The sequence below is a fragment of the Arvicanthis niloticus genome, chromosome 13 (genome assembly GCF_011762505.2).
Source record: "Arvicanthis niloticus isolate mArvNil1 chromosome 13, mArvNil1.pat.X, whole genome shotgun sequence".
Lineage (NCBI taxonomy): Eukaryota > Metazoa > Chordata > Mammalia > Rodentia > Muridae > Arvicanthis > Arvicanthis niloticus.
Genome location: NC_047670.1, coordinates 68,830,672 through 68,840,032, shown reverse-complemented (window position 1 = coordinate 68,840,032; position 9,361 = coordinate 68,830,672).

Below are 9,361 nucleotides of genomic sequence, written 5' to 3'. Positions count from 1 at the left end.
TAACCAGGGAGGCCAGAAGAGGGAGTCAGAGCCCATGGAACTGCAGTTACTAATGGTTGTGAACTAAACCTGGATACTCTTTGGCAAGCGCAGAAAGTGTCCTTAACTACTGAGCTTCTCTCCAGTTCCATCAGAAACAAATGCTTCAACCATCGTCGTATCATCAGGGTTTCTTAGCAAGCTGATTATAACACATCTATCATTGGCATATCACAGGGGGGAATGATTCCAGTTACAAACTACATATTGCACCTTAGTTAGGCCCTTACTTTCTCAGATGACCAGATTTTCAGTAGCACTTAGATTCAGAGTAAGTCTACTGTGCTATATTCCTCCAGAGGTGGCACTACTGCATCCTGCCTAGTTAGTTGGACAGCCTGTATGGCAGAGTGCTTTGTCCTGTGTTGCCCTGTAGTCCGAGTTATGTCTGGGTTTGTTTATTTAGCAAATGATACAAGCTAAAAGAACTAAAACTGGGCTGGAGAGGTGGCTCAGTGGTTAAGAGCACCGACTGCTCTTCAGGAGGTCATGAGTTCAAATTCCAGCAACCACATGATGGCTCACAACCACCCGTGATGAGATCTGATGTCCTCCTATGGGTGTCTGAAGACAGCAACAGTGTACTTTGGGCTGGAACGAGCAAGGCCGGAGTTAGTGGGGGAGCAGGGGCTGGAGTGAGTGGGGGTGGGGGTTGGGGGCATTGCTTTCCCTCCACTGTGGGGAGAAAAATAGTGCTTAATTCTTACAGGGATGTGTGACGTGTGGCCATCCATAAAGGCTTGCTCGGACTTCGGTGTCGTGTGTAAGCATGGAGCACCTTCCATCTCATTACTCACTCGGCCTCCAGTTTTTCCCAGTCAAGTGGACAGAATATGGCCTAGGTTCTAGGTGAACTAAACCAGGAATTTACCATAAACCATGTTGCTTCCAAAAATAACCTGCACACCTCGAGTATGGAGTAGAGGCATCCATCAAGCAGGACATCCCGTGGACTTTCAATGTCACCTTTCGGGAGTCTGTTAAGATTAATCTGTTCCAAAACCTTTTGGGTTGTTCAGTGTTTGGAGAGCTCAGGCCCCAGTTAACCATTTATTGCAAATATATTCATTTATTACCACAGTTTAACTTTATCCCCTCAAAACTCATGCTGAAACTTAATCCTCACTGTAGTCATATTTCAAAGTGTGGCCTTTGGGGAAGTGACTGAGTTTTGATGGATCCCATTGAAGGGATTTTTGTCCTTATAAATGATGGTGAAAGTCACTCACACCCCTTAGGAGACAGTTTTCCTCCCTTCTCCAGGTGAAGACGTATCCAGAGACTCCCTCACAGGCACAGAGGGCAGCCTCGCCAGACATGGACGATCTAGTTTCTTTGACTTTGGAGTTCTCAGTCTTGAGAACTACACACAGACACATTTGGATGATTTTATAAGATAATTCGTTGGAATTTTGTTAAGGTAGACCAGCAGGCCAGCAGCCGACACGCCCTAAAGATTGTATGCAGATATAGATAAGGTTGGTAAGAACGGAGGTAGAGAATTATTAAATTACCAATTCCAATTTCATATATAAAGTATCTCATTAACAATTGTACTTAAGCACTGCAATTATTTCATAAATAAAGGTCGTTTTATCAGCAAAATTTGTGGAGTAGTGGTTTGTAGCTTTCTTGTAGGGAGCGGAACTCAAGATGGTACCTGGTTGGATACCAGATGCCCCTGGTGTGTTGGCTCACCATTTCAGGAAGCCTGGGTGGCACGTAGGCTAGGCTTTACTGCACATGCATTTTGCTTGTTCATCGTTATGTAAGATCGGGCCATGTGACGTATGTGCTCAACACCAATCGAGAATGACCGCATGGCAGGTTCTGATTGGAGAGGACGAAGAGATTTAAGGGCTGGGAGCTAGAGCTGGGGGGCGGGGGGGAAGGGGCTTTTGCGGTACTTCAAGGTTCCTGAATAAACCGTGTTGGGAAGGAGATCCTGTGTCCATTGTCTTCTGTCTGCTGGTCCGTTCAGGAGGTGACACTTTCTTAATGCTGAGATTCTTTAATACAGTTCCTCATAGTATGATGACCTGCCACCATAAATTTATTTTTGTTGCTACTTCATAACTGTAATTTTGCTACTGTTATGACTCATAATATAATTATCTGATGATATGCAGGATATCTCATACACGGCCTTTGTGAAAGGGCCTTTTGTTTCCAAAGGGGTTGTGACCCATAGGTTGAGAACCCCTGATGCAGAAAGTCTCACTGGCAGACTAAGAACGCTTTCAGGAGGAGGAGGAGGCGTTCACACGCGCACATGCACATCCATGCTAAAAAGAACAAAAAATGATATAAATAAAATAAACAATAGATATAATATTTAACACTATCGAATTCTTACATGTAGAAGCTACAAGCTTATTTCATGGCCCCTTTCCATGCTTTAACAATTATTAGTTTGAAAGTCTATGTTTGGTGTATTTGACACCACAGAACTCATCTATCCAAGTTTTTCTATGTTACATTTTCATGGTTTAATATAGAAAATATGATCTCACTTAGAAGTATTGTATTCTGGGGGGAAGATAAGGACCTAGGAAACTCCATCCTGGTGACTTTGGCTATATGACTGATTGCCCATGAAGCCTGTAGAAGCGGAGCTCAGGAGTCTTTAAACGGATCATGATATGATGCCCATGGGTTCGGGAAAGGGCCTAGTGAAACGGCATCCAAAGAGACTAATCCTAAGAAGAAAGATTTTGCCAGACTGTAGGGGAGTGTTTGGAAACCTTGGGCTGGAAGAACTTCATGGTCCTAATGTCTATTGCTTGGTGTCTGAAACAGAAACAAGAAACCTATGTAGACATCATTTTCAAGGAGTCTTTGACAAGGTGCAGAAATGAAATTAACAGGCAAGAAACAATGAAGTGGAAACTTAAGGGTTCTCCGGAAAGTCAGTTGGATGGTGTTTCGATGGAGCAAACATGTGAAGGAACATTTCATTAAAGTGGACACAGGTGTGAAAGGCTACGGCAGACTCGTGAAGGAACGTTTCACTGAAGCAGACACAGGAGAGAGGATGTTCTGCTAAAGCAAGCACATGAAAGGACATGAGATGAAGGACTCTTTGCTATCAGCATGCATCTATTGGTCTCCATAGAGAGAAATGCATCAGAAAACTGGTGGTGTGCTGCAGTTTGTTGCTACTTCCAAGGACTCAGGCTGATTGGATGTGTGTGTTGAGGCAAGGCACGTGGAGAACACTGATGTTTGGAGGGTAGAAATAGGACTCTATGGAGTGACGGAGACAGAGCTTGGCTCACTGGTACAGCTAGCTGTGCAACGCTTGCGGGTCTCATGTTTTCCCTAATCTTCATTTCCCTGAGAGAGACGCAGCCTGTGAACTTCTGGTGTTCCTCCTGGTCCCTCCTGCTGACTAGAGCCAAGGCTGATGACTGGTTATTTCTGCTAGGTTGTGTCACCTCTGTTGCTAACCCAACTCTATCAAACTGGACTGCTGCCATATCCATGAAGTGTTTGAGAGTAGATCCAGTTGCCCCTGCCTGCTGACCTGTGAACTGAATTGCTCATTTCCAGACAACACAGATGGGAGCTGCTCCAAAGATCCTTTCTACACAGGTCCACTTCCCCTGTATCCTTTTCCCCCACTACCTCTGGTGTGTGGTAGGTTACAAGGAAGGTTAAAGCATTTAAGAACCATAGTTAAAAATAGGATTTGAAAAAAAATTAAAGCTACAAAAGAGTACAAAATAACTAAATCCCAAATGAATGAACCAGCCAGCCACACAGGGCTCAGAAGGTCTTAGAACAATGGGCAGCATGAAAAAGCTGGGATTTTATGTGGGTCTGAGAAGCAGGAGAATTGAGAAAGTCAGGAGAGTGAGGTTTTATAGGGAGGAAGTGTGAGCTAAGTCTTGGGCTGTGGGGTGTTCATAGGTCCTGCCCACCCCAGAGCTGGCAGTACCAGCTTTTGTGGAACATGTTCTTAGATATGAGGAAAGTGCTATTGACTTTGTAAGGAAGGGCAGAATGAGAGAGATCTGGAAGGCCAGGCCACAGTGAGTGTGTGAACTGTGCCAGATGACACATGGCAGTTCTTTGAGGAGAAAAGAGACTGAATCTCATTTTTCAAGAAAATACATATTGAGTTCTCTCTTTGCCAGAGACTGTACAGGGTACCACGAGGAGTCACTACGTCAGATCAGGTCTGTGCCGTGACATCTTTAATGGCTTGGTTCTCTTGGGGAAAGGAGGCTTTGTTTAATAGCATCTGTTGACTTTAGGGGTGTAAACACACCCAGAATGGACAGTTTCAAGCTATCTACATAAAATTCCCGAACATGGAATTTGGGAAGAGAGATGCCCCTGAGGGCAAGCTGGCAGAGGAGGGAGGTACCACGCTGAGGTCCTTTGCTCTATGCAATTGTGTTAAAGAGCCATGCTGGAGTGGTATGAGTGGGGAGAAGGGTGCATAGTGAAAGCATACCAAAGGATGGAATAGTGTGGAATCAGAGCAAACACCTATGCATGAAGAAAGAAAGGCTGACTGCCTTGCACGTGTCAAATGCTGTCATAGCTGGGTGTGCTATTAGAAACAGGTTGATATACAGTTGCCCCAACACTTCTCTCCTGCAAGCTTTCATACGAGCAGCTGAGATTTGCTTACTTCTTGCTTTGGTTTAATCTCATCCTAGGCTCTAGGTCTAGTCCAGGTCTACGCTAAGCAAGCCTTTAAGAGCTTTATGTGATGTAGCTGTATCCTAAAATGACCAGGATCCTGGGTTTGGGAGCTGGAGTTTTGGGTTCAAGTCCCAACTCTAACGTTTGCTAGCAGGAAGGAACAGGACACACAGTGGTTTCCTCTCAGCTCGCCGCTGTGAGTTTCCTCTTCTACAAGTTAGGGTGTCGTGACATAGCACATGAATGATTGTATCCCACATTCATATGTAGCATCCTGTTAATTCCACAGCACCACATTCTGCAGTTGAGTGAAGATCTGGGCATTGCTCATGTCCTCCATCACTCATGGGGAGATACAAATCGGGGACCATGATGGCTTGCCCAGAATTCATAGTTAACGACAGAAAGAAACTCACCTGTTTCTGACATAAACATTAGCTATTATTTTTATACTTTGGATCCCCCACCATCACATAGCAGGGATTTTATGTATTTTATTTAATACAGTCGAATTGGAGTTATTATCCTCATCTAAATAGACGAGTCTTAGAATTTAGGTCAGTTGTCTATAGTTAGGGGTTTATTAATACCCAAGAGCCTCATTTTCTGCAGCACACAGTTTGTCTCTTGGAGGGGGTAGTGCTTTAAATGTCATCAACAGAAGTAAAAGAACTTGGGAAACAAAATGTGAATTCTACACCCTTATGTCTGAACATTGTCATTAATAAATGAGTGTCTTTCATCTCACTTAGAGTTAATCACTTACAAATATTACAAGAATATAATTAGGCAGGCAGATTCCAGCTGACAATATTTAACACATCTATGGTTGTACTGCTCTCCACGTCACTGTATAATGTCACATTTACTCTGACAAGTTGGCTCGGTGGGTGAAGGTGCCTGGCTGGTGACCCACGTTTGATCATTGGAATTGAGAGAGAGAGAGAGAGAGAGAGAGAGAGAGAGAGAGAGAGAGAGAGAGGACTGAGTACATGAGGTTGTTCTTTAATATCCACACATACCGCCAGGTGCCTCCCCACACACATACAATCTTTTAGAAAGATCACATTTAGTTAATTTATTTTAACTGAAAACATGGCTGCACAGTGAGAAGTGGAATTAAAGTTAATATTAATTACATCAGCAATGCCATGCAATTTAAGGCTGTATTTTTTTTTTTTTTTTTGCATTATAGAACATATATTAAAGCCCAGAATTTTTAGTTGTATAAAGCTATTTCTGTGATTCTGGGATGTTGGGAGCTGACCTTTAGCAGAAAGCAGCTAGAAAGCAGCTAGCCACATGCTAGCCACGCCTCCAAGGCTTACGTCATATCCACGTACCTACAAGGCACATGGCAAAAGTGTATAAATACCCCAGATTTCCCTTCAATAAAAGAGACTTGATCAGAACCTCCATCTTGTCTCCATTCCTTGTATCTCTTCCCCTTATCCCCACACACTCTCTCTCTCTAGACCCTGACCCAAAGACCGGAGAGGCAGTTTGACGCTGGGCAGTGGTGGCGTTCGCCTTTGAAAGGCCAAGCCAGGCAGAGCAGAGCCAGTTGCAACACTGGGAATCATTGATGTGAACACCATCTAAAGAAATTTGAAAAATCAACTTCCAAATGAAGGACCGTGTTTAAGTGGTGTAATTAGTAGATTGTTAATTTCAATTTCTTCCAAAGGATCCCAGAGGATCCCAGAGGGAAATGTTATCTGAATGAAGCCATTCAGACCCCATTCAGACAGGATGCTACATATGAATGTGGGATACAATCATCCGTGTGCTATGTCAGAAAAAGTATATTTTAGAATCTTAGGTTCAGTTGCCCAATATTTGTTTTTTTTCCTATAATTCCAACTAAGTATAAACTCAAGAAGTACATTCAATTTTAAGATTTTATAATTGTAAGGCTGTGTGCAAAATTATAAGTAATTCAAAATAAATGGGTAAGATAAACACATTTCCTTCGGGATATTGGGGGCGAAATTGTTCTACAGTTTTGGCCAAATTTGTAGTGGGTGCTCTCAATGTTTGGTCGTATGTTTTTATACAAACGCTTCTTTTTTGGAAATTCATTTTGACACCGGAATAGCTTTATTTGATCCACTTGGCTGGATTTGGCGAAACTTCTAGTAGTTTAATGGATATGCGTTGATGCAATAGTTTCACTCCTTAGCTACTCTGTATACCATGCTGCAGGGTGTGTTTCAATATATCTGTACAGTTTTCTGTGCACTCGATCAGAAGACAGTATATCACAGAGAACTAAAAAGAATTCTGCCCACTTGAAATCAGTTACATTTCGAATACTCATTAAGTAAGGCAAGGCACACTGAGTTGCTCAAATGATGTTCGCATTCTGCAGTTGGAGCAGGGTAAGAGATGTCACGCGATGAGAAAAGTCTCACAGGGAAGAACAGTTGAAAGAACGCCTAACACATGTCTTGAAGCCCTCGAATGTGAAGACCTCTGCCTGCCCTGAAAGGGTGCCGAGGAAACCCCGACAGAATAGCCGATGTGTGCGGACCACGGCCTCTGCATTGTGTGATCCCTCTCTTCATCTTGGCTGTCTTCTCTCCTGACCATTATTTGCGTGTACACACGGAAACGTTCTTCATGCATTCCTTCTGATTTTTTTGTTTAGTAAACAATCCTCTGAGTTATCTGACATAATATACTAACACAATATCTTTTCTTAAAGTGTTGTTCAACTATTATAAAAACAAGAGGTTACAAAGATCGGATAAAATTCTATCCATTAAACATAATCTAATGGCTCCATTATCCATAGTTCCTGGACAAATATGATTGTTTAAATCTAAGCCAGATAGTCATCAGATCTTAAATCCAACTTCTAAATTTTTATTTTAACCTACAGTCCAAACGATTTCCATAAGCAATATTTTTCTTCAGAATTTAAATAAAACAGCCTGTGAAAGTCCATGAAATTTTCTTTTAAAAGTATCTTTGAGAGTTGTGTGCACTGTTTTGATTTTCTTCACCTCTACTACTTTTCCTAGATGCCTCCTTCACCAAATTTAGGTCTTGTTTTTTTTTTTTTTTTCCTTTTTTCTTAAACCCTTCAAGATCAATTTGTGATGCCAAAGGTGTGTGTGTGTGTGTGTGTGTGTGCTTCTCTCTCTCTCTCTCTCTCTCTCTCTCTCTCTCTCTCTGTCTCTCTCTCTCTGTGTGTGTGTGTGTGTGCGTGTGTGATGTGCATGTGTGTGGTCTCCTGGTGGAGAATTGTCAATTTACCAAGAGCTACACTCATAGAGAAAGATTTCTATTCTCCCATCAGTTAACAATTGCCAGCAGCTCCTGACTAGGGGTAGGATTAGTTCCCAACTCCTGTCTCCATGCTATAAGTTGGCCAGGCTTGGACTTTGGGCAGGTTTTGGTTTTGCGCCCATCCTTGAAGATAGTGGTGACCATCCGTACACACCCGTCCTTTCCCTCATTTATTACGGCTTGACTCCACTCAAGCCACCCACCCACCACACTCAGTGCGAGGGAAGCTAATCAAGCCATTGTGTTTTTACTTAAACCTACAGCATATTAGGCATGACTAGATCTTGCAAGAATGCATTTGAAGAAACGTTTTTCTCATAGCACACATGTCTGTCAACATCATGAACTTGCTACTTAGGAAGTGGGGGGGCGGGGGGGGGAAGAGTAAGGTTTTACGGTTTATCACAAGACTCAACTGATGGATAAAGAATGGAATGAGAGGTACTTTCCACAGGGTAAACTTTTATAACAAGATCAGTTTTGTAGTTTTCCTTTTTGTCTTAAATTTTGCTATGATGAGAAGAGTATTCTCTAAGATTCCATGTTCGGCATTGAGGAAGCTTCCGGAGTTCTGGATAAGCCCTGGTATGAGTCCCTGATACACAGCCCATCCCCAATACCGCCTTTGTTTTTATTCCCCAAGTCGACATAAAAGGGAACTTTGGGGACTGGTGCTATAAAGTGAACCTAAATGGTGGCGATGTAGGATGCAACTTGTTTTCATTCATAGTTCAAGAAGGCTCTAGGGCTGGAGAGAGGGCTCGGCTCATCTTTTACCAGCACTGGCTGCTCTCCAGAGGACCTGGGCTCAATTCCCAGAACCCGTACGGTGGCTCTAACTTCAGCTCCAGGACATCTCACACACTCTGTTCTGGCCTCTGTAGGTACCCCGTATGCATGTGGAGCAGGCCAATACTCACACACATAAAACAAAACAAGCTTTTTAAAAAAAACACATGTTCTAAGGCAGCCACCCAAAGATCCTGAGTGATAATGGGGAAGGGAAACTAGTTAGAAGTTGGCTAATCAGTAGTTTTCTTGAGCAGACTACCTAAACAGAGAGACTGATGGGGAAGCATGGAGATGTGATCTATGAAGACTCCCACGTGCGTCTACTGTGCTTGGTGCTGCTGTCTTCTGTGGGGTAGATGCTGAAGAGTGAAGGCAAAGAACAAGACAGAGCTGATTTTCCACTTCAGGGAACCGTTTGGGGGTTTAGGAGGAGGAATCAGGAAGGGTCTAAAAAGGAGGGGGGTGGAAATATAGGCATATTTCATCTCCTTTGGTTCTGAAAGTTGCTAGACAGGCCTCCTTCTAGCAAAGGATGTATTATCACAGGTTTACTGACCAAGACCTTCCAGTTTTCTTAATT